The sequence below is a fragment of the Scyliorhinus torazame genome, chromosome 1, assembly GCF_047496885.1.
Source record: "Scyliorhinus torazame isolate Kashiwa2021f chromosome 1, sScyTor2.1, whole genome shotgun sequence".
Lineage (NCBI taxonomy): Eukaryota > Metazoa > Chordata > Chondrichthyes > Carcharhiniformes > Scyliorhinidae > Scyliorhinus > Scyliorhinus torazame.
The window spans coordinates 154,210,997-154,236,258 of NC_092707.1; the positions used below are offsets into that span (position 1 = coordinate 154,210,997).

Here is a 25,262-nt window from a genome sequence, read left to right on the forward strand (position 1 = left end):
CAAGTCCCAACTCACTAGGACAGGTCCCTGGGCTCCCCGGGCCTGATCACCGCCGTGCAAAACCCCCAGCTTGGCACCTTGGTAGTGCCAATCTGGCACTCTGGCAGTGTCGCTGCCAGCTGGCAGTGCCACCTGGGCACCTCAGCATTGCCAGGCTGGCACCCAGGTGGCACTGCAAGGGTGCCCAGGTGGTGCCAGCAGTGCCAGGGTACCACCCTGCCCAGACGGTATGCACCTGGGTGCCTCCAATCCCCTGGGAAACTCCATGTGTGCCATTCCATCTGGTCCACATTTGTGGAGACCAGTACTGAATGTCACTCGCCCGAGGTCTCCAAGGTGAACGCATATTCAGTAAGACTAGCGGTCTCTCTCTAAAAGGCAGATTTGCCAGAAAGTGATCCCACCCACAATGGGCGGGATTCAGATTGCGGCGTCTCGCAAGATCTAACATTAGAGCTCGCGAGCCAGGTAGATCCTGGAAGTGGGATCTGCCGGAATCTCCTGGTCGTGTTGCGCCACGCTGCTTTTCGGGCGCAACTCGACGGGTAGATCCCACCCGCTGCCCTGTTGCACTGCATCTGCCTTGTGTTTACCAACTCCCTCAACAAGCCTTGAAGCCTCCTTGCATTCTCTTCACAACTCACAATTCTGCCCAGTTTTGTATCATCAACAAACTTGGAAATGTTACATTTGGTTCTCTCATCCAGGTCATCTATATATTTATCGTGAACATCTGGGGCCCAAGCACTGATCCCTATCGTACCCCACTGCCTGCCACTCAGAAAAAGATCCAGTTATTCTCACTCCCTGTTTCCTGTCTGTCAACAAATGCCAATATATTACCCCCTATTCAATGTGCTTTAATTTTGCCCGCCAACCTCTTAGGGTCTTATCAAAGTCCAAATACACCACATCCACTATACCTATTCTACGAGCTACATCCTGAAAAAGCTGGCTTTTTGTCTGTCCTTCCAAAATAATGAATATCCCTGGAAGTTCAGTTCCCATCCTTGGAAACCCTGTAGCGATGCCTCTGCAATTGCAACTATACCATAACTGTTTATATATCTATTTGTGCTGCTAATTCACCTACTTTTCAGCGAATTAAGACACCGGGCGGGATTCTCCGTTGGCCGACGCCGATATCGTAATTGGCAATCGGGCGGAGAATCCACTCCGACGCCCAAATTGGGGCCGGCGCTGGTTTGATGCCAGTTTGCGAGTCTCCGCCCCTCTGAAATAGCGTCATTGCGCCGCACGCTGTTACAGTGGCATTGGCGCGTCATCGGCAGGCGCTCTCATGATGCTCCACCCCCGATGGCCTGAGTCCCCGACCGCGCAGTTGACGTGTGGTCTGAGTGGTCCGGAACTCGGTGTGGCAGCTGCGGACTGTGTCCAGCGCACCAAACTCGGCTGGGATCTGTGCTGCTGGCTGGGGGGGGGGGACTTCTGTGAGGGCTGGGTGGATTGGTGGGGGGTGGCCAGGGGGTGGCTGTGGGGTCACGGATGGCGGTGCCATGTTGTCCGTGCGACTGCTGCAGGTACTGTGTGGGTTTCTTCCGGGTACTCCGGTCTCCTTCCACAGTCCAAAGATGTGCAGGACAGGTAGATTTGTTGCCCCTTAGTGTCCAAAAAAGGTTAGGCGGGGTTACGGGAACAGGGCGGATGAATGGCCCAGGTAGGGTGCTCTATCAGAGGGTCGGTGCAGACTCGATGGGCCAAATGGCCTCCTTCTGCACTATCGGGATTCTATGAGAGGAGGTCTGGGGAAAAAAGGAGTGAGTCTCTTTTTAAAATTTACTTCATTCAAACATTTCTACTGCTGTTCATAAACTTCTGATCTATTCCATTTATTATACTGCCTGTTCTGTGATGCCACACCTAGCAGAGGGCAGTAACAGGATGGGAGGGTGGACTGGGCCCGCATGCACTGTTGCAATCCCCTTAAACAAGCTTTCGGTCACCTCTTATGTAGCCCAGTGTCAAATCTTGTTTGATTACACTCCCGTGATATGCCTTGGGGTGCTTTACCACATTAAAGGTGCTATATAAATGTGAGTTGTTGTTGTTGATCTGTATTTGCCTCAAGTACAGCTTCCCAATGGGAGCAGGAGATTGGGAGCTAAACTTTTCAAAAAAATATATATTTATTCAAATTTCTCAACAAAGTTTCAACAAACCCCCCCCCCCCCCCCCCAACAAGAAGAAAGAAACAAGAACACAACAATCAGAGATTATACATTGGATTTCCCCCATATACAATAACCCCCCATATAACATTTAAAAACACAAATAGGGAAAAAAAACCACCTTGACCCAAACGCCACCCCAAAAGAAACCTCCCCCTCCCTCCCTCCTCCCCAAGAAGGAAGAATTAACCCTACTCAGGGAACCAGCCCACAGACCCTCATCTATCTCCTCCCCGAGCTCCTCCTCCCACTTGCCCTTTAGCTCCTCTACCGAGGCCTCCTCTTCCTTCAGCTCCTGGAAAATCGCCGAAACCGTGCCTTCTCCAACCCATACACCCGAAACCACCTTATCCTGAATCTCACGTGCCGGAAGCAGCGGGAATTCCCTCACCTGCCGCCTCACAAACGCCCTCACTTGCATGTACCTGAAAGCGTTTCCCGGGGATGGCCCAAACTTCTCCTCCAGCGCCCCCAGGCTCGCAAACGTCCCATCGATGAACAGGTCCCCCATTCTTCTAATCCCTGCCCGATGCCAGCTCCGAAACCCCCCATCCATCCTTCCCGGGACGAACCGATGGTTCTCCCGAATCGGGGACCAAACCGAGGCTCCAACCTCGCCCCTGTGTCGCCTCCACTGCCCCCAGATATTCAGCGTCGCCGCCACCACTGGACACGTGGTGTACCTTGTCGGCGAGAGATACAGCGGTGCCGTCACCAGCGCCCTCAGGCTCGTGCCCACACAGGGTGCCATCTCTAGCCTCTTCCACGCCGCCCCCTCTCCCTCCATTACCCACTTACGGATCATCACCACATTGGCTGCCCAATAATAGACACACAAATTTGGCAGCGCCAGCCCCCCACTGTCCCTGCTACGCTCCAGAAACACTCTCTTCACCCTCTGGGTCTTATTCGCCCACACAAATCCCATGATGCTCCTGCTTACCCGTTTGAAAAAGGCCTTGGGGATCAAAATGTGAAGGCACTGGAACACAAAGAGAAACCTCGGGAGGACCGTCATTTTGACCGACTGCACCTTACCCGCTAGTGAGAGTGGCAACATATCCCATCTTTTAAAATCCTTCTCCATCTGCTCCACAAACCGCGTCAGATTGAGCTTGTGCAGGGCCCCCCAACTCTTAGCTACTTGGATCCCTAGGTACTGAAAGCTCCTTTCCGCCCTCTTCAGCATAGCTCGTCTATCCCCCTTCCCTGGTCCCCTGAATGCACCACAAAGAGCTCACTCTTCCCTACGTTGAGTTTATACCCCGAAAAGTCCCCAAACTCCCTAAGGATCCGCATGACCTCCGCCATCCCCTCCACTGGATCTGCCACATACAGCAGCAGGTCGTCGGCGTACAACGACACCCGGTGTTCCTCTCCCCCCCGGACCAGTCCCCTCCATTTCCTGGACTCCCTCAGTGCCTGGCCAGGGACTCAATTGCCAGTGCAAACAACAAGGGGGATAAGGGGCAGCCCTGCCTCGTCCCCGGTACAGCCAAAAGTACTCCGACCTCCGCCGATTCGTAGCCACACTCACCACCGGGGCTCTATATAGCAGCCTGACCCAACAGATGAACCTCTCCCTGAACCCAAATCTCCACAACACTTCCCAAAGATACTCCCACTCCACCCGATCAAAGGCCTTCTCCGCGTCCATAGCTGCCACTACCATCGCCTCCCCCTCCCCAAGGGCATCATAATCACATTGAGGAGCATCCGCACATTTGTATTTAGCTGCCTACCCTTCACAAATCCCGTCTGGTCTTCATGAATCACCCCCGGGACACAGTCCTCAATTCTCGTGGCCAGCACCTTCGCCAGCAACTTAGCGTCAACATTGAGGAGCGAGATCGGTCTATATGTCCCACATTGCAATGGATCCTTGTCCCGCTTCAAGATCAAGGAAATCAGCGCCCTGAACATTGTCGGGGGCAAGGTCCCCCCCTCCCTCGCCTTATTAAAAGTCCTCACTAGCAATGGGCCCAGCAGGTCCACGTATTTCCTGTAAAATTCAACCGGGAACCCATCCGGCCCTGGGGCCTTCCCTGCCTGCATGTTCCCCAATCCTTTAACCAGTTCCTCCAGCCCAATTGGCACCCCCAAACCAGCCACCTCCTCCTCCTCCACCCTCGGAAACCTCAGCTGATCCAGGAATCGTCGCATCCCCTCCTCCCCCGCTGGGGGCTCAGACCTGTACAGATCCACATAGAAGTCCCTAAATACCTTGTTTATTCTCACCGCACTCCGCACCGTATTCCCCCCTCTATCCTTGACTCCACCGATCTCCCTCGATGCCTCCCTCTTACGAAGCTGATGTGCCAGCATCCGACTCGCCTTCACCCCATACTCATACGCCGCCCCCTGCGCTTTCCTCCACTGTGCCTCTGCTTTCCCCGTGGTCAACAGGTCGAATTCTGTCTGGAGGTTCCGTCGCTCCCTACGTAGCCCCTCCTCGGGGGGCCTCTGCATACCTCCTGTCCACCCTTAAAATCTCCCACATCAGCCTCTCCCTCTCTCTTCTCCCTGTGGGTCCTAATGGAGATTATCTCTCCCCTGACCACCGCCTTCAACGCCTCCCAGACTGCCCCCACCTGCACCTCCCCGTTGTCGTTGGTCTCCAAGTATCTTTCAATACACCCCCGTACCCGCCCGCACCCCCCCTCATCCGCCAACAGTCCCACATCGAGGCGCCACAGTGGGCGCAAGTCCCTCTCCTCCCCCAACTCCAGTTCCACCCAATGCGGGCCGTGGTCCGAGATGGCTATGGACGAATATTCCGTTCCCTCCACTTTCGGGATTAGCGCCCTACTCAAAATGAAAAAAATCTATCCGGGAGTAGGCTCTATGAACGTGGGAAAAGAAGGAAAATTCCCTGGCCAGCGGCCTGACAAACCTCCATGGATCCACTCCCCCCATCTGGTCCATAAACCCCCTGAGCACCTTGGCCGCAGCCGGCCTCTTACCCGTCCTGGACCTAGAACGGTCCAGTGCTGGGTCCAGCACCGTGTTGAAGTCCCCCCCCATTATCAACCTTCCTACCTCCAGATCCGGAATCAGACCCAGCATGCGTTTCATAAATCCGGCATCATTCAAATTCAGGGCATATACGTTCACCAGTACCACCAGCACCCTTGCAACCTACCACTCACCATCACATATCGACCTCCATTATCCACTACAATATGCAGTGCCTCGAACGACACCCGCTTCCCCACCAGTATTGCAACCCCTCTGTTCTTCGCATCCAGCCCTGAATGAAAGACCTGCCCTACCCATTCCTTTCTCACCCTAACCTAATCTGCCACCTTCAGATATGTCTCCTGGAGCATAACCACGTCTGCCTTCAGTTCCTTTAAGAACACCCGGGCCCTCTTGACCGGCCCGTTCAGGCCCCTCACATTCCAAGTTATCAGCCGGACCGGGGAGCTACTCGCGCCCCCCCCCCCCTGCCGACTAGCCATCTCCTTTTCTAGGCCAGCCAAGTGCCCGCGCCTCCCGCACCCTCCAGTCCCCCTGGCGGCAGACTCCCACCCCGACTACCTCTCCTACTTCCAGCTCCCCTTTGGCCAATGCAGCAGCAACCCAGTCCCCCCCCCTCCCCACCCCTCTCCCCCCCCACCCCGCTAGATCCTCATTTTGCTCCCCCATGACACTCCTGTAAGTCAGCTGACTCCTGCTGACCCCGGCCTCTCCTGCCATTCCATCGACCCCCCAGTGTGAGAATCCCCCCACCCCTTGGCAGTCAGTGTGCGCTCCTCTCCAGCACCGCCCTTCCCCCCCCGGCCCCGCCCCCATCCTTCCCTAACGCGGGAAAAAGCCCACGCTTTCCTGAGCCGGCCCCACCCACTCTGGCGCAGCTCCTTTTTGCGGCCTTACCCCAACTCCCCATCCCCGGGCCTCCACCTCCCCTCTTCCTCCGCGGGGCCCTGCCCCTCCAACACCGACGCCCACACTCTCCCACAGCCCCCACATCAAATCCATTCACCCATCCCCACTCAGCACCAAAACAAAAAGAACATTCCCCAAACGCACTAAACACAGTAAACATCCCCCCACGACAAACCCTCAGTTTGAGTCCAACTTTTCAGCCTGGATAAAGTTCCATGCCTCATCAGGTGTTTCAAAATAGTGGTGCTGATCTTGGAAGGTGACCCACAATCGCGCTGGCTGCAACATCCCGAACTTCACCCCCTTCCGATGGAGCACCGCCTTAGCTCGGTTAAAGCCAGCTCTCTTCTTAGCCACCTCCGCACTCCAGTCCTGGTAAATTCGGATCTCCGTGTTCTCCCACCTGCTGTTCCACTCCTTTTTGGCCCATCTCAGGACACACTCTGTCTATAAAGCGGTGGAACCTCACCACTACAGCCCTTGGCGGCTTGTTGGCTTTGGGTCTCCTTGCCAGGACCCAATGAGCCCCATCCAGCTCCAAGGGCCTTGGGAAAGCTCCCGCGCCCATCAGCGAGTTGAGCATCGTGCTCATATATGCCCCGGCATCGGGCCCCTCCACTCCTTCAGGGAGACCCAGAATCCGAAGATTTTTCCTCCTCGACCTATTCTCCAGGTCCTCAAATTTTTCCGCCCACCTCTTGTGCAATGCCACCTCCACTTTCACCGCCAGGCCCAAGATCTCGTCCTCGTTCTCCGAGGCTTTATGCCGCACCTCCCGGATCGCCGCCCCTTGAGCCTTCTGGGTCTCCACAAGCTTCTCAATCGCCGCCTTCATTGGCACCAGCATTTCTGTCCTCAGCTCCTCAAAGCAGCATTTAAGAAACTCCTGCTGCTCCTGCGACCACTGCGCCCATGCTGCTTGGTCTCCACCCGCCGCCATCTTGCTTTTTCTCCCTTGCACTTTCCGCTGCACCAGGATCACTTTTTTAACCGCTCCACTCCTGGTCCAATCCATATAATGTCGGGGGGACCTTGCTGTCACCTTCCCACACTGGACGCCGTCAAACAATTGCCGTTGGGGCCCCTCTGAAGAGCCCAAAAGTCCATTCCCGGCAGGAGCTGCCGAACGTGCGACCTACCTAGGCATAGCCGCAACCGGAAGTCTTGGAGCTTAACTTGACACAAGCATACCTGGAGTCTGTGATGAACCACTGTACAGCCTCCCCGAACAGGTGCCGGAATGTGGCGACTAGGGGCTTTTCACAATAACTTCATTCGAAGCCTACTTGTGACAATAAGCGATTTTCATTTCACTTCATTTCATTTCCTCAGTACTGCAAATCGCACAGACTGAGCAGCAAATCTGAAAAATAACCCAAGTCGCACAGCGGCATTTAATCAAATAACTAATACAGGTTATGTTATAATAATTAAGGTACACTGATTTATGAGAACAATTGCGATGTCTCAACTGAATATTTTTCTCATTTTAAATTCAAACCCAAGAAGACACAACGGTGCACGTTTCATAGCCCTAGAATAATAGAATCATACAATTCCTACAATGCAGAAGGAGAACCTTAGCAAATCTTACCAAACAAAAATCTAGCAATTTCAGCTTTGATTTTAAATTGGTTCCCAGTCTCGACAAAGCTCCAGAACTCTTCATCGGATTGTTCTATGCTTTTTTGCATTCTTTCTTGGAATGTGAGCATTACTGGCAAAGCCTAATTGCCTTTGAGAAGGTGGTAATGAGTCACCTTCATAGATTGTATAGAGCATAGCATTTACAGTGCAGAAGGAGGCCATTCGGCCCATCGTGTCTGCATCGGCTCTTGGAAAGAGCATCCTACTTAAGCCCACGCCTCCACCCTATCTCAATAACCCAGTAAAGCCACTTAACCTTTTTGGACACTAAGGGCAATTTATTATGGCCAATCCACCTAACCTGCACATCTCTGGATTGTGGGAGGAAATCGGAGCACCCGGAGGAAACCCACGCAGACACGGGGAGAACGTGCAGACTCCGCATAGACAATGACCCAAGCCGGGAATCGAATCTGGGAACCCTGGAGCTGTGAAGAAACGGTGCTAACCATTGTGCTACCGTGCTGCCCATATCTTCTTTAACTGTTGGTGACTGCCTTGGAGTTATGGCCCTCAGTATTGTAGAGGAGTGCAGAAAGAAGGGGGTGTAGCCTTAACATTAGAACTGACTATTCAGGGCTGATGCCAGGAAACCCTTCGTCACAAAAAGGGTAGTTAGTGGAGATCTGAAACTCTCGTCCCTACCCCAAAAGAAGCTATTGTTACTGGAGGCCAATTTCAATTCAAAACTGCGATGAATAGATCGTTGTTTTAAGCAAATATGTGTAAATGAAGTTCAGGCACAAATGTAAGGGAGGAACAGGCTTGTGTGGCTGAATGGCCCACTCCTGTTCCTATATACTCCTTTAAGTTTGCCTTGAATTCCCTCATATGCACTGTGACTTTGCTGTTGGCCTTCATTATGGTCCCTCTTCTTCTAAATTGTGAAACAGACTGAGCAATAGAAGGACAGTCTCGCTGTTATGTACCAACATGGAGAAATGAGCTGCAGCAGTACAGTGGGATGTTTTCCATGTGCTTCAATGCAGCAGTAATGACAAGCTGGCAGATGTTCTTCCCCAAGGACATAGAGATGAAAAAAAAGAGTCAGCCTGTTGCTAGCGAGTCTCGCTTGTCATCATCTGCTCCCCTGTGGTTCAACAATGGCAAATGTTAAAATTGCCACTGGGGAATAACACAAAATCCAAAAATCACAGACTGGTTTCTAGAGACAGTGGCTTACTCTAAAAATAATCATACAGTTCAGGTAGTTGTGCGAGCCCCAAAACCACACAACAATTTTCTTCTTCTTCAGCCATCGCTTGCTAAAGAGCATGATTGTCCACCTAAGAAACTCCATGTTGAAACTCCATGTTGCTGGCCATGGGTTCTGTGGGTTGGTGCACGGCTGGTGAACCCAATCCTGAGCTGCATCTTCGACCGCACATTTGGCAGGCGTTTCTGAGAGGTGGGCTTGGTCCTTTCTGACCGCATTGAGCAATTTTACAACGTGGCTCAATGCTGAGTGATACATTCTGCTCACACAATGATGGGAATGTAAGCTTTAGGAACAGAGGAAATGAGGGCTGAGGAGGCCACTTGGCCCTTTAAGCCTGCTCCATCATTCAACAGAATCCTGGCTGTTCGAGCTGAGGTCTCAACCCCACTTTCTTGTTTGTCCCAAAACTCTTGATGTCCTTCATAGAGAATCATAGAATTTGCAGTGCAGAAGGAGGCCATTTGGCCCATCGAGCCTGCACCGGCTCTTGGAAAGAGCACCCTACCCAAGCCCACACCCCCACCCTATCCCCATAACCCAGTTACCCCACCCAACACTAAGGGCAATTTTGGAGACTAAGGGCAATTTAGCATGTAAATCCACCTAACCTGCACATCTTTGAACTGTGGGAGGAAACCGGAGCACCCAGAGGAAACCCACGCACACACGGGGAGAACGTGCAGACTCCGCACAGACAGTGACCCAAGCCGGGAATCGAACCTGGGACCCTGGAGCTGTGAAGCAATTGTGCTAACCACTGTGCTACCGTGCTGCCCACTTCCTTGTCCATCAAAAATATGTCTAACTGAGTCTTGAATAAATCCAATGACCCAGCCTGCACTCTTTTATGAGAAAGATAATTCCACACACATTAATAACCCTCTGAGGAAAAAATAATTCACCAAACCCCACCTTAAAAGGAAGACCTGTTACTCTTAAACTGTATCCTCTAGTTTTAGCCTCTCCTGACTCTATCAAGTCCTCTCGAGATCTTATATGTTTTAATAAGATAACCTCTCATTCTTCAAACTCCAATGGGTACTGGCCTGTCCTAATCGACCTTCTTTCATACGATAAGTTCCTCACTCTTCACTGAATTTGGTGAACCTTCTCTGAACTGCTTTTAATGTAATTATATCCTTTTTCAAATAAGATCAAAACTGTACAACGTACACCAGATGTGTTCACACCAAGGACCTGTATAGCTGCAGCAAAACATCAATACTTATATTCTCTATTCCCTTTGCAATAAACGCAAACTTTCCATTTGTGACCCTAATCAGTGACCCAGAAAGTCCCTGGGGGAGGGGTGCTGAATTACATTGTATGGCAAAGCATTTGGACAGGCTTCCTGATTCAGCTCCCAGCGTGAGCACAAATCAGGTACGATTCAACTCTGGTGAGAGAACAAGGGGTGGGATTCCAAAGAGAAAATGCTGGAAAATCTCAGTAGGTCTGGCAGCATCTGTCGGGAGAGAAAGAGCTAACGTTTCGAGTCCACATGACCCTTTGTCAAAGGCAAAGAGGTGGGATTCTCCATTTCGCAATCGGTGATCAGGCAGAGAATTCCTTTTGACGGCGAAATCGGGGGCGCCGCCTGTTTGCCACAGGTTTTGTATGCTCCTCCCCCTCTGAAATGGCGTAGTTGTGTCTCACGCCGCACACCATTGGGACAGCCTTAGCGCATCATCTGTAGGCCCTCCCCTGATGCTCCGCACCCGATGGGCCAAGTTCCAATGGGCCATTGAAAAGTGTGAGGTTGTCCATTTCGGAAGGACAAATATGAATGCGGAATACAGGGTTAACGGTAGAGTTCTTGGCAATGTGGAGGAGCAGAGAGATCTTGGGGTCTATGTTTATACATCTTTGAAAGTTGCCACTCAAGTGGATAGAGTTGTGAAGAAGGCCTATGGTGTGCTCGCGTTCATTAACAGAGGGATTGAATTTAAGAGCCGTGAGGTGATGAAGCAGCTGTACAAAACTTTGGTAAGGCCACATTTGGAGTACTGTGTACAGTTCTGGTCGCCTCATTTTAGGAAGGATGTGGAAGCTTTGGAAAAGGTGCAAAGAAGATTTACCAGGATGTTGCCTGGAATGGAGAGTAGGTCTTACGAGGAAAGGTTGAGGGTGCTAGGCCTTTTCTCATTAGAACGGAGAAGGATGAGGGGCGACTTGATAGAGGTTTATAAGATGATCAGGGGAATAGATAGAGTAGACAGTCAGAGACTTTTTCCCCGGGTGGAACAAACCATTACAAGGGGACATAAATTTAAGGTGAAAGGTGGAAGATATAGGAGGGATATCAGAGGGAGGTTCTTTACCCAGAGAGTAGTGGGGGCATGGAATGCACTGCCTGTGGAAGTAGTTGAGTCGGAAACATTAGGGACCTTCAAGCAGCTATTGGATAGGTACATGGATTACGGTAAAATGATATAGTGTAGATTTATTTGTTCTTAAGGGCAGCACGGTAGCATTGTGGATAGCACAATTGCTTCACAGCTCCAGGGTCCCAGGTTCGATTCCGGCTTGGGTCACTGTCTGTGCGGAGTCTGCACGTCCTCCTCGTGTCTACGTGGGTTTCCTCCGGGTGCTCCGGTTTCCTCCCACAGTCCAAAGATGTGCGGGTTAGGTGAATTGGCCAATGATAAATTGCCCTTAATGCCCAAATTGCCCTTGGTGTTGGGTGGAGGTGTTGAGTTTGGGTAGGGTGCTCTTTCCAAGAGCCGGTGCAGACTCAAAGGGCCGAATGGCCTCCTTCTGCACTGTAAATTCAATGATAATCTATGATTAATCTAGGACAAAGGTTCGGCACAACATCGTGGGCCGAAGGGCCTGTTCTGTGCTGTATTTTCTATGTTCTATGTTCTATGTTCCCGACCGCGTGGGGATGTGTGGTCTCAGCAGTGCAGGAACCCGGCGTGGCGGCTGCGGACTGTGTCCAACGCCGCCACAGTCGGGCGGGTACCATGCTGTTGGGCAGGGGGGATTCCGCGAGGGCTGGGGGGACTGGTGGGGGGTGGCCAGGGGGTCACTATCTGGCAGGTCAGGTCTGCGCACGGCTGGCGCCATGTTTTACGGCGCGATCGCTGCAGGTCGTCGCTGTGCGTATGCACGGCCACAGATCCGGCCATTCTCCAGCCGCTTATATCATGGGATCCAGGAGTTTTACACGGCGCGGCTGCTAGCCCCTCACTGGTCGCAGGATTGGTGAGGGGGCGCCGCCGATTTTTTTGACGTAAAACGTCACAGATTCTCTGCACTTAGTCTCAGAAATGGAGAATCCAGCCCATCTCAAACGGACAATCCCGACCTCTATATCACCTATGGAATCTACAAACAGAAGCCAGCATGATTCTCTACTCCTGTTATGTCCCTCTCGAGGAATTTACTCTTAGTATGTGATTGTGAATGAGGTAGACGGAGTACATTTTTACCATTCATCCCTCTGCTAATGCAATTCATTCCCCTTGCAAGATCGTCCTCCAAAGATATAGATCTGCCCCGGGATTTTGTTCCAAAAATATTTTCCTAAAGGGCCTGTTCTTCAGCAAGTTCAGCCTGTGGCTGAGTATCAGTCTTGTGTGCAATATTAATTAAATGGTCCAATGTCAAAGAGAATGTAGGACGAGAGAGACATGGCGGTTCGTATTCACAAATCTTTGATGGTGGCAATGCAAGTTGAGAAAGTTGTTCAAAATCATATAGGATCCTTGGCTTTATACATAGAAGCATAGTGTAGAAAAGCAAGGACGATATGCTTTATAAAACATTGGTTAGGCTCCAGTTTGAGGTTTGGGTGCCCCAATTTTGCAAAGACACCAGGGTCTTGGAGAAAGAGTTATTGGAGGAGATTTATTATAATGATATCAGTGATGAAAGAGTCTGCTTACATGGAGAGACCAGAGACATTAGGCGTGTTCTCCTTAGAGCAGAGAAGGTTAAGGGAAGATTTAATAGACGTATCCAAAATTATGAATGGTTCTGATAGTTTTGCTTTGCTCAGTTTCCGGAGGCAGGGAGTTTGGTAACTCAAGGACACAAAATAATTGGCAGAAGAATCAGGGGGAGATGAAGAGAGTGTTTTTGAGTGGATTGTGATGCCTGAAAGGGTGGCGGAAACAGATTCAATAGCACCTTCCAAAAGGAAATTGGATAAATATCCGCAAAGGATAAACCTGCAGGCTGGTAGGGAAAGAGCAAGGGATTGGGACTAAGTGGACAGTTCTTTAAGGAGCATAATGGGCTTTTTGTGCTGTTTGATTGTATGACTTTGGAGTGAGATACACACCAAAGGATTCTCAAATTCAATCGATGTTGTGTGCTGATCTCAGCCCAGTTATCACTGGCCCTGGTCTGGTGGGAGGGAAATCAGCCAGGATTCCTGCAGTGGCATCTAATAATAATAATCTTTATTGTCACAAGTAGGGGCTTACATTAACACGGCAATGAAGTTACTGTGAAAAGCCCCTAGGCGCCACATTCCCGCGCCTGTTCAGGTACACAGGGAGAATTCAGAATGTCCAAAGTACCTAACAGTACATCTTTCGGGACTTGTGGGAGGAAACCGGGGCACCTGGAAGAAACCCACGCAGACAGTGACCCAGCCGGGAATTGAACCTCGGACCCTGGAGCTGTGAAGCCACAGTGCTAACCATTGTGCGACCGTGCTGCCCTGGTGGGAAATGTATGATTGTTGGCTCAGAACACGGTCAGGCTTGGATTTGTTGTCTTTCACTGCCTGGGCCAACACCTTGGCACAAACCCCACCATAACTCCCGGCCTGGGAGGGAGACTTTTAAAATGGGAAGGTATGCCAATGGCAGAGACATAACCTGGCTCCCTCTGTAGATGGACGTCCCAGATAGGTACAGTAACATCGTGGTTATGTAACCATAGAACCATAGAATTCCTACAGTGCAGAAGGAGGCCAATCGGTCCATTGAATCGGCACCAACCCTCTTAAAGAGCATCCTCCCTAGACCCACTCCACCCTATTCCTGTAACACCACCTAACCTGCATATCTTTGGACAGTAAGGGGCAATTTAGCATCGCCAATCTACATAACTTGCACATCCTTGGAAGGAAACCAGAGCACCAGGAGGAAACCCACGCAGACATGGAGAGAAAGTACAATTTCCACACAGTCACCCAAACCCAGGTCCCTGGCGCTAACCATGGTGCTGCAGTTAGACTCATAGGGTGCGATTTAACGCCCAGAGTCCTGTTTTGGGTGCGAATAGCGGGGTGCTTCTCAGCATCTGCAGTGCCGAGAACGACCCCGCGATCATACGGGACTCTCTTTTTGGCCTTGGCAAGGAACACATTGCCGAGGCAGCACTTACTCACTTCCTGCACGAACGGGTTCAGTGCAGGAAAAGATCAGGGCGCCATTTTTAAATGCCACTCCTAAGTCTCAACACCCCCTCAGACGCCTCTCGGTGGGCTCCAGACTCCCCCCATTTATCTCTTAGGGGGTCCTCAAGCTGCCCATCACCCCACCTCTTAAGGGCAGGGCACCCCGGGCCCGATCCCTGGCACGGGCAACCTGGCACCTGGGTTTCTTGGCACTGCCAGTCTGACACCCTGATAGTGCACCTGCCAGCCTGGCAGTGCATGCTGGGCACCCTGGCAGTTCCAGGGTGGCATCCAGGTAGCACTGCTATGGTGCCAGACTGGCTGTGCCACAGTGCTAGTGCCTGTGTGGTATTGGGGGTGCCAGGGAACTGCCCTGCCCGGAGCCTAACTGGCCTGGGGCCTCCGATGAACAGGGAGACCTCCCTAGGTGCCTTCATGCCTGGTCCTTGTGTTGTCCAGTGCTAAAAGGCGCCATGACGAGGCCTCCCAGGCATGGGCATTCATTCCCGTCCCTCGGGAGATTCAGGAGTCAACATATTTAAATGAGCTGATCTCGTTAGATCTCGCGGGGTGTTCCGAGGGTTGCAAATTTCGCGAGAGGGTTTAATGGCCTTGTTGCGTCACCGAGTTGGGCACCACGAGGCCGATCGATTGGGTCCATGATAACTGGACTCATTAAAAAAAACAGGAAGATCTGAACTAATAATTCAGAGAATTATTTCAAATCCTCTTATTTGAAAATTTGCATTCAGTTTTAAAAAGTTGGAAATTAATGTGACCAATTAAGTGCATTTGAAGTGTAGTCACTGTTGTAATGTAGAAAACCTGGCAGCCAATTTGAGCACAGCACATTTCCACAATGTGATGAAAGGCTAGATAATTTTATTTTTAGTAATGCTAATTCAACAACAACTTGTATTTATATAGTACCTTTAATGCAACAAAACACCCCCAGAAACTTTACAGGAATTTACAGGATGTTAAGATCTCTATATAAGGAGATAACTTGTCAGAAAACCAACTGGTTCACTGATGTCCATTAGAATTAAATCTGCTGTTCTTACTGGAGTGTGACTCCAGTCCCACATCAAAGTGGTTGATTCAGAACTGCCCTGTGAAGGGGCCTATCAAGCCACTCAGTTGTATCAAACCGCCACCAGTAGTTTCAAGAAAATGGCCCACCACCAACTTCTCAAGGTAACTACGGCTGGGCAATAAATAAATAGCAGGCGCAATGACAATGTATTCATACTGCCAATGAATAAATAAAAGTCGAGATCTGAGATGCAGTTTCCCATTATAAAATTTGCAACACACGTAGAATGACAAAAACCTCCTTTTGCTACCTCTTGGTAATCCATCCACATTTTTCCCTCCAGCTGATACACCTGACTATTAATTCTTTCCACATGTTTACCTCAAAGGTTGCGAATCAGATGCCGCAACTGCCTTTTTACTCTGCTGGGATATGCAAGGCAGAATGCCAGAAGTAACAAGCTTCTCGTCTGTCTGCCGAGGCCTATTAGCAACTCCTTATCCGACAGCCAATCTCTACTCTATTAACTCCCTGACTCACTGAGATACCTCGGAGAGTCTCTGCTGTGAATAGCTGCCTGCTGGGGCAAGGTCCATCTTGCTTGTTTCATGAGGCACGATTTTTCACTTTGAAGAGAGTTGCTTATAAAAGGAAGTGCTTGCATTTCTATAGAGCCTGTCACGACCTCAGGACATTCCGTAACACTTTACAACCAATTAAATACTTTTGAAGTGTAGTCTCCGTTGTAATGTAGGAAACATGGCAGCCAATTTGAGCACAGCAAGGTTCCACAAAGGGCAATGTGATGAATGGCCAGATAATGCAATTTTCCCCATAATGCGGATTCAATGACTAACTTGTATTTATATAGCACCTTTAATGTAACAACATGTCCCATGGCACTTTACAGCTGCAATATTAAATAAAATTTGACACTGAGATGCATATGGAAAAAATAGAACAGGGGAGAAATTCTCTGCCCCATGCCGTCAGTAGCAGAGTTCCCGGTGAAGCGGAGAATCCAGCGGTTGTGAAGAAACAGAGCTGGAGCCGGGCGCTGATCCAATTTCGATGCTCCGGCCACCCCCCACCGGCATTGGGATTGAGATTTGTACCCCGCGCGAGCAGGACAATGCAAATGGGTCATTAAGACCCGTTAGCATCCACTTAGTAGGCCGGGTACCATATTCTCCAGGCCCACATGATTCTCTGGTCTTCTGGGCCAGGAATAACGTGAGTGAGAATCACTACAGGTCTTGACAAGTGTAGCCTTGTTGCGGTGGGCAAGGGGATAACTCTTTAAGGATGTTGCCCCCAAAGTGAAGTGCTCTGAAGTACTCTAACCAATGTTTACAAACATCAAGCTTTGATTGACAACTCCTGGATCACTTCAAACAAAATTCAGTGCTTTACAATCACTTCCCTTCAGGCTCAAGTGATTTTTGTGTGGTCAGCTAGATACTGACAGCACTTAACTCTGTTTGATGTGGTCCAGGAGTTGTCAATCAAAGCTTGAAGTTTATAAACATTGCCCTTAGAGCATTTCAGAATTACTACCATGAAGGGAGATGAATGGAACAATGCTGACAGCTGTTTGTGTGTGTAGAAGTTGTCACTCAGTAAAATGAATATCAAATAAATGGATGAATGGCTTGCAGATCAAAGATTTGAGGGTTTTAAACACAGCTGACTGTTTTTCTGTTTCCAGGAAATGACACATGGTGCTTCCTGTGTCTGAGCAAGCAGGTGAATTGCCCAGGTGAATGTTAATTTTTTTCACCACCTCTGTCTGGACTGCTCTCTAGTTTCCATATAGGGGTCACTTTACTGGGGGGAGGGGGGGGGGTGCTCTTCCTGACAGGAACTTCTTTTCTGGGAGCTTTCCTGACAGGAGTCTCTCCTCTGCAGGGCTTCCCAGAAAATCCAGAGGTGGGGGCCTGCTTTGCGCTACAGTGGGGGTGGGGGGCTGAATTGTGGTACACACGGGGGGGGGGGGGCAGCCGTGTGGACCTCGCTATTGGGCCGCGCACACAAAATGGTGGCCCGGTAGCGGGATTTGCTAGGGAACCACTTGCAATCCTCACCAAGCAGAAATTTGCGTGGCTAAGGATTGGGAATCCCTTGCGCATCTGCATTCCCAGTGTAATTCAGCTCCAGCGGGAGAACATCACCCAAATGGAGAATTTCGCCCCAGATGACTAAAAACTTGGTCAAAGAAATAGGTTTTGAGGAATGTCTTAAAGGAAGAAAGGTAGAGAGATTGTGAAGTTTAGGGAGGGAATTCCAGAGTTTAGGGTTTTGGCAGCTAAAGGCAAAGCCACCAATGGTGGAGCACTTGAAATCAGGGATGTTTAAAGGGCCAGAATTAGAGGAAGACAAATACTTTGTTCTTTTATGGGATGTGAGGGTCACTGGCAAGGCCACCATTTGTTGTCCATCCCAAATTGTCCTTGAACTGAGTGGCATTCAGGACCATTTCATTCAACAATCATTGCTGGAAAGTTGTGGGTCAGGGCGAACAGTGCCATAGGTTCTTTTACATCCAACCTAACAAGCAGACAAGGTATAGGTTTCGCATTTAAGCCAAATTACATCATCCCTGACAGTGCAGTCCTTGCTCAGTGCTGGCAGTGGAAAGTGTCAGTCTGGATTATGTGCTCAAATCTCTAGAATGGAATTTGACCCTTAACATTCCAATTCAGAGGTGAGCGTGCAGTGCAACCCACTAAATCGTGGCTGATATAGGTTCATCCATCATTTCACTCCATGATATATTAAACAGGCAATTTGGATAGCTGTCAGTCGAGCAGTCCTCTTAGGGGACCTCCTCCCGAGTTGCATCCGTAAGCCTGAACTTCATTACCGGCGGACTGACTCCAGCAAGCACACTACGGGCGATTTGCATCCCTTGGTCATTCCACCAAAGAAATAAAAATCTCCTGCTGTTTGTGCATCCGAAAGAAAATCAAACTTGCCCATCTCCACTGAAAGTCTAATTGTGGATCATCATTTGTGATTAACAGAACGACAGGTTTCCATGGTTACCCTACCCACGATACTCCACAGCTTCTCAGCAGGTAGGTTCACTGAGGCATATTTATAATTGCAATTGATTCCACTTCCATGAATATCTGATGAATGAACTGACCCGTTACTGGGTTTTGATTGAACTTCCGCCAATTATCTTCTTGCTGGGGTTCGGGCCCTGGCCCCAGGGACACCTTCAGTTCTTCAGTATCTTCTATATGCAGCCATTCCCCATAGACAGAGACTGTTGACAGGTTAGCCCAAGCCAAATTTTGTCTTTGGCATCACAGATACAAACATGCATGAACACAAGCACTCAAATGCTCATTTGTGCATGCAGGCACATACTCACACACAGATGCATCATATATGCACAAGTCGATGTAGACATGCACACAGACAGACGCGCACACATTTTCTAGCAGCACTGACCACGGAGGTTAGTTGTAATGCTCCTCCTGCAAATCCAGGTAAGACCAGGATTCCTGAGATCAGGATCTTCCCCATCTATGGCTCAGTTTTACACTTGGCAGTCCATTTACCTACTAAAGTGCAGGGAAACAAAGGAGAGTACCATAAACTGCTTCATACAAGATGTTGCCTCTCCTTATTTCTCCTCACTACTATTTCCACAGTCTCTGCTTTCTGTCCTTCTACTTTCCGTTTGTGTTTTTTATTCCTACAATATCTGCTCACCTTTCATTCCCCGAAGCGTTGTTATTCATTCTCGCTTCCTTTTCTCACTATCTCCCACTCTTCTTACTTACTCTCCCTCTTCACCTTCTCTCATGGTTTCTCAATTCCTCCTCCACCCTTTTCTCTTTCATTCTATCCTTCTCACTTCTTGTTCATTCCAATCCTTCTATTTCCTTAACTCTCTCACTCATACCTTCTCTCTCCCTTACGCTGTCATCACCTTCAAGCGATGAGGCATAGCATAATAACAGTGAAACAACAGAGGATCTAAAAACTTTGGGCACGATTTACAGACCATGTCCCACCGGAATCGGAGCGGGACGTGACTGGTAAATGCCGGGACAGGCCTCCCCCCTGGATCCCCAAAAGCTGCAACGCCTCGCGAGATCTAACGAGATGGGCAGGACCTAATCTCGCGCAGTTTAGTGGGTTTAAGAACCCAATTAACTATGCTGACACCAGATCTAATCAGCACCCGGCATCTATTGGCCTCCCCAAGGAGCCCCCAACCCTGATACCGTTCAAAACTGGTCTATGTGGAACAGCACCTGGGGGGTTTCCCAGGCCATCAGAGGCCCCCGGGTGGTCAGTGACAGTGCAGGGTGCCCCCCTGGCCCTACGCCTGGAACATGGGTAGCTTATCACTGCCAGGCACTGCCAAGGTACCTGGGTGGCACTGACAAGCCAGGGTGATTATTGGTTTTTCACCATGCTACTGCGGAATCCTGATTTTGACAACAGGGGCATGCCAGTTAGATCGCAAACCGATTGGCATCCGGCGCATTTCTCGTTTATGGTCTCTCCGGCAATCTAACGGCCTCGTCACACTCTCGCTTAAGCCCAATATAGCCAGGGTGGCAGGGTGCCATGGTGGCAGTGCAAGGCTGTGCATTGTAAAGAAAGTGCCAGGGGCGTCATATTGGTTAAGGTCAACGATTTTAAATAATTTACATGTGTTCCCAGCTGCCGCAACCCCCCGATGGTACCACCCCACTCTACCCGCCCCTACAAGACCCTTCGCCCGTCCTCTCCCCACAATGCACCCAAACTCCCTTACCCCCCTCCCCCCACCCTCAGTGATTCTCGACCTGCGCTCTACCGCTGCGTATAGGTGTGTCTGCAGGATGCACATCAGAGTTGGAACCAGCCAACTGCCTACCACGTCCCGTGGCCTTCGATGCCCCTGGCGGGCGTCCTCTGGGGGCGTAGGGCCACGGCGCGTGCCTTGCCTTGCCACCCTGTTCCGGGTGCGGACTCCGATACACGCCATTGTCAGTGGTGTGGGTATCGGGGGAGCGGATGGCTGCCATCGCCACTCCCTAGGGTGGTCCCGGGTTGGCACCCAGCGTGCCTTTCTCCCGGTCGGTGGCCATCGGGATCCAGTGCCAAGAGCGGTTCAAGTGCTGCTCTCCCTTGTTAGCAGGGGGCTGGTGAGCACGATCCCAGCAAATCAGCTGGTGGGACCATCATTTGTGGAATGAAGCCCATGGGGCCACATTAAGTGGACAAATTAACGTTTTATAGCGGTGACGGCCTCGCCGGGCCGAGCGCCGGGAAGCTCACGGCAATTCCCGCTCGCCAGCACAATTGAAAACCTTTTGGTTAAATTGCACCCTAAGTGTAGGCTAAACCGGTGAGAAACTCCCCAGGGCCCCAAAACGTGACTAGATGTGGTTAGATAGAGGTGGGAAACTCGCCAATTCCGCCTGAAATGACACGTAGGACGGGATTTACCGACCATCCCCCTGTGGATCTTTGGCAGCGAAGGCGGCCCGCCAGCACGATCTACCGACCCCACCACTGTCAACAGGATTTCCCGGTGACAGCACCTCTCATCGCCAGGAAACCAGAGTGTCAGCATAGGACTGGAATTTACCGCCGGCCTGAACAGCCGATAAATCCCGCCCTTAGAAACTTTTCCGTTAAATCAAACTGGAGTTCATTTGGCCAACCGTTTCGGTGTTAAGAACAGTTCCAAAGCTTTTCCCTGGGAGACTCTGTTTATCCATACTCTAGTTATACAGTTATCAAGTAGTTGGAGGGTTTACTCCCACATTACAATTTTGATTTTTTTAATTCCTGGGTCATCAGCATCACGGGCAAAGCCAGCAGTTGTTTTAAAAAATATATTTTTATTGAAGAAATTTTTCATTGCAACAAAATAATGCCACCATTGCATAAAGATACAATACAAAAACAATGCAAAATTAAGTCAATCAATATATTCAAAACAATCCCACTAAATCAAACTCTTGAAACAAATAACTAAAACCCTGCCCTAATAGCTGACTGTTACTAACTCTTTGAAAAAGGAAATTCCTGGCTGCCATCTCGAGTAGAACCTTTTTACCGACCTCCTAATGATGTACTCAACCTTCTCCAGAGATAGAAACTCATTAGGTCACCCAACCAGGACAAGGCACCAAGAGGAATAGGAGATCTCCACCCTTCGGCTCTGGACTGTCAACAGGGCAATAGCGAGGACATCCGCTGTGATGATATGCATAAAGCCTTTCTGTACATAATGTCATGCATGACCTCCGACCACTAGGTGGCAGTGTAAACCCACCATGTGATCCTGTGGCAGGGGGTTGGGAGTAGGTCGTGCTGGAGGATAGATGTATTTTGCAGTAGCTTTACAATAGTTAATTAATGTTAGTAGTTTATTATTTTATTTTTTCTGGTTATCTTATCACGCAGTTGTTCCATAATAAATTGTTTAATCTAGATGTTCTGCAGCTCATCATTTATTTTGGCCAGTCTACAGAATATGACATTTGCCTATACCCGTGTCTGCAGCACCGGTGAGTCTGAAACCCCGAAAATGGCCACCAACGGACAAGGCTCCAGATCGATATCAAGAATCTCTGACATGGTGTTAAAGAAAGAGACCCTAGAGCTTTCATGTTTAGGACATGACCAGAACATGTGGGTATGATTCACCAGCCCCAGAGACTAACGCTCGCACCTATCCTCCACCCCCGAGAAAAAAAATCATTAGATGCGCCCTGAGCACCACCTTGAACTGAGTTGAGCTGAGCCGAGCACATAAGATGGTAGAATTGACCCAGTGAAGAGCCTCACTCCAAAGCCAGCAGTTATTGTCCACCTCTAGTTGCTGATTGAAAAGTGCAACCTCCTTGAATTGCTACAGTGTGTTTGGTGAAGAAACTCCCAAAGTGCTTCTGGACAGGGAGTCCCAGGACTTCAAACCAACAACAATGAAGGAATGTCAAAACATGTTCAAGCCAGGAACTTGCAGGTGGTGGTGTTCCCATGCATCCGCTGTCCTTGTCCTGATAGTGGTCGCAGATTTAGGGAGTGCTGTCGAAGAACTCTGAACAAGATGCTGCAATATATCTTCTAGATGCGACAGACTACAGTCACTGCTGGAAATCTGATTTTCTTGATAGAAATTATTTTCACCCTTGATTTTTCCCTGCACAGCTACATACATATTCAGTAGATTTTCTGCAGTTGTCTGTGGATGGTCTTCATGATGTTGATCTTATCTGGGGTGTGAACAGAACATATATTTTTGCCAGTCACTCACCCCACCTGTCGGCGTACCTCACCTCAGGAAGTCAGATATCATGAATGTGCCAACTTTAATGACTCACCTATAAATCAAACACCAGCATCCTGGCTAGAGCTTCTATCTCAGTTCCTTCATTGGCGTTGAATCAAAATCCTTGAACTCCCTACACTATAAAATCAACTCTGTTCAAGGCTAAAAAAAAAAACACATATCCAGCACCTTTCCAATCTCTCAGATTCTAGGAATCGGGTTTGATTTGCATGTCTCTGTATTTCAGCAACCAGAAATGAACACTGAAGTCATTGGTTAACGGTAGCAGAGTGCTCAGCACTGTTGCTTCAAAGCGACACGGACCCGGGTTTGATTCCTGGCTTGGGTCAGTCTGTGTGGAGTCTGCACGTTAACCCATGTCTGCGTGGGTTCCTCCGGGCACTCCGGTTTCCTCCCACAAGTCCCAAAAGACGTGCTGTTAGGTAATTTGGACATTGTGAATTCTCCCTCAGTGTACCTGAACAGGTGCCGGAGTGTGGCAACTAGGGGATTTTCACAGTAACTTCATTGCTGTGTTAATGTAAGCCTACTTGCGACAATAATAAAGATTATTATTATTACCCAGAACACCATGCAGTTTGAACATTACATAATCCAATGTTTCATATACATATATATAGTGCAACATCCTACTGGCTTTGTTGAATGCTGCCCTGCAACGATTGGGCACTTTTAAGTGTTAAGTCCTCAAAAATTTCAGGTCCCTTTTCATCTTGCCCTCAGCTATTTGACATCATGGGCGTCATTCTCCGACCCCCCGCCGGGTCGGAGAATGGCCGTTGGCCGCCGTGAATCCCGCCCCCGCCCCCGCCGAAGTCTCCGCTCCCGGAGATTGGGCGGGGGCGGGAATCCAGCCGCGCCGGTTGGCGGGACCCCCCGCTGGATTCTCCGGCCCGGATGGGCCGAAGTCCCGCCCAGGAATTGCCTGTCCCGCCGACGTAAATCAAAGCTGGTATTTACCGGCGGGACCAGGCAGCGTGGGCGGGCTCCGGGGTCCTGGGGGGGGGCGCGGGGCGATCTGACCCCGGGGGGTGCCCCCACGGTGGCCTGGCCCGCGATCGGGGCCCACCGATCCGCGGGCGGGCCTGTGCCGTGGGGGCACTCTTTCCCTTCCGCCTCCGCTACGGCCTCCACCATGGCGGAGGCGGAAGAGACTCTCCCCACTGCGCATGCGCGGGAAACTTTCAGCGGCCGCTGACGCTCCCGCGCATGCGCGGGGAAACTGACAGCGGCCGCTGACGCTCCCGCGCATGCGCCGCATTTCCGCGCCAGCTGGCGGGGCAACAAACGCCATTTCCGCCAGCTGGCGGGGCGGAAATCCCTCCGGCGTCGGCCTAGCCCCTCAATGTTGGGGCTAGGCCGCCAAAGATGCGGAGACTTCCGCACCTTTTTGCCGGCGCGATGCCCGTCTGATTTGCGCCAGCTTTGGCGCCAGTCGGCGGGCATCCCGCCGTTGGGGGAGAATTTCGCCCCATTTGTGAAACATTAATGTTCCTCAACTTATTCTCTTACCTGCAGCGTTTTACACCCGTCTGTATTAAATCTTCATCTGCCAACGATCTAACCATTTACACATTTTAACCAACACATTTGTCCTTCCCAAGCTGTCTCTAAGATTTAATTACCTTCCTAGTTTTGGTATAATCTGTAATTCTGACCTGCTTGCTATACAAGCTTCTGAATCAAAGCCTCTAATTAAATTAGATACTATCGATACCAAACAAACTTTTCCAATTCTTTAAATTTCTGCAACATGTTTCCAAATTGGGGATCTTATAAGGATGCCCGGTAAATGAGAAAACTTCAATCGTTATCTCTACTCCAGAACGGACGTGGAGTGGACACCACGTTGCTGAGGTGAACACGGTGTAGAGCTAGCAGAGAAATTATGGCACAATCTAACCAAATTCGAACAGAGTCTCCTGACGAGCGCGTTTAGCCAGGTGTTTCCCGGCCCTCGTGGCGTTGAGAAACACCAAGCTATCAATCGGGCCTCTTTCTCAATTTGAGGTTTCAATTGGGAACACCTCACCTTGGCAGTGCCAGGCTGGCAGTGGCAGGGTGTCAGGTTGGCAGTGCCCTAGCATGCACCCTTCCCAGAGAGCAAGCACGTGGCGGTCTCCAATCCCCCGATGCCTTTCCGGCTGGTTCCCGTTTGTGGGGACCAGCACTGAATGACACTCACCCGAGATCTCCGAGACAAAGAGGTTAAATCCCAATGCCTCGGGTGGATCAGGGGTGTGCATATTAGAGTGAGACAAGCTGTCTCACTCTAATATGTGGATTTGCAAAATACTGACCCTCGCCCACAATAGGGGGGATGCAGATCGCAACATCCTGCAAGGAGTGGCGAGCCAGGTAGATCCCGGAGGAGGGATCTCCCGGCATCTACCGACCACGACACCTATCGGGTACAATGCGGCTGGTAGATCGTGCCCTATAACAAGTGATTCATCCAAATCCACTTCAACCATCCACACAAAAAAATGTTCACATCACATATCCCTCCTTGCCTTTCAATTCCTTTCGTTCATCTGCTTGTCTAATCTATTCTTGAATGTTGACATAGTTTCTGCCTCTACCATTGAATTACAGCCTCATAACACTGCATGAAA

The 25,262-nt window shown here is 50.2% G+C and overlaps 1 protein-coding gene across 2 annotated transcripts in view; it reads right to left on the bottom strand.

Moving 5' to 3' along the window:
• The window catches only part of LOC140415180 (exostosin-1-like), a 510,761-nt gene that overhangs the window by 299,858 nt on the left and 185,641 nt on the right, over positions 1-25,262 (bottom strand). The window lies entirely within an intron of this gene.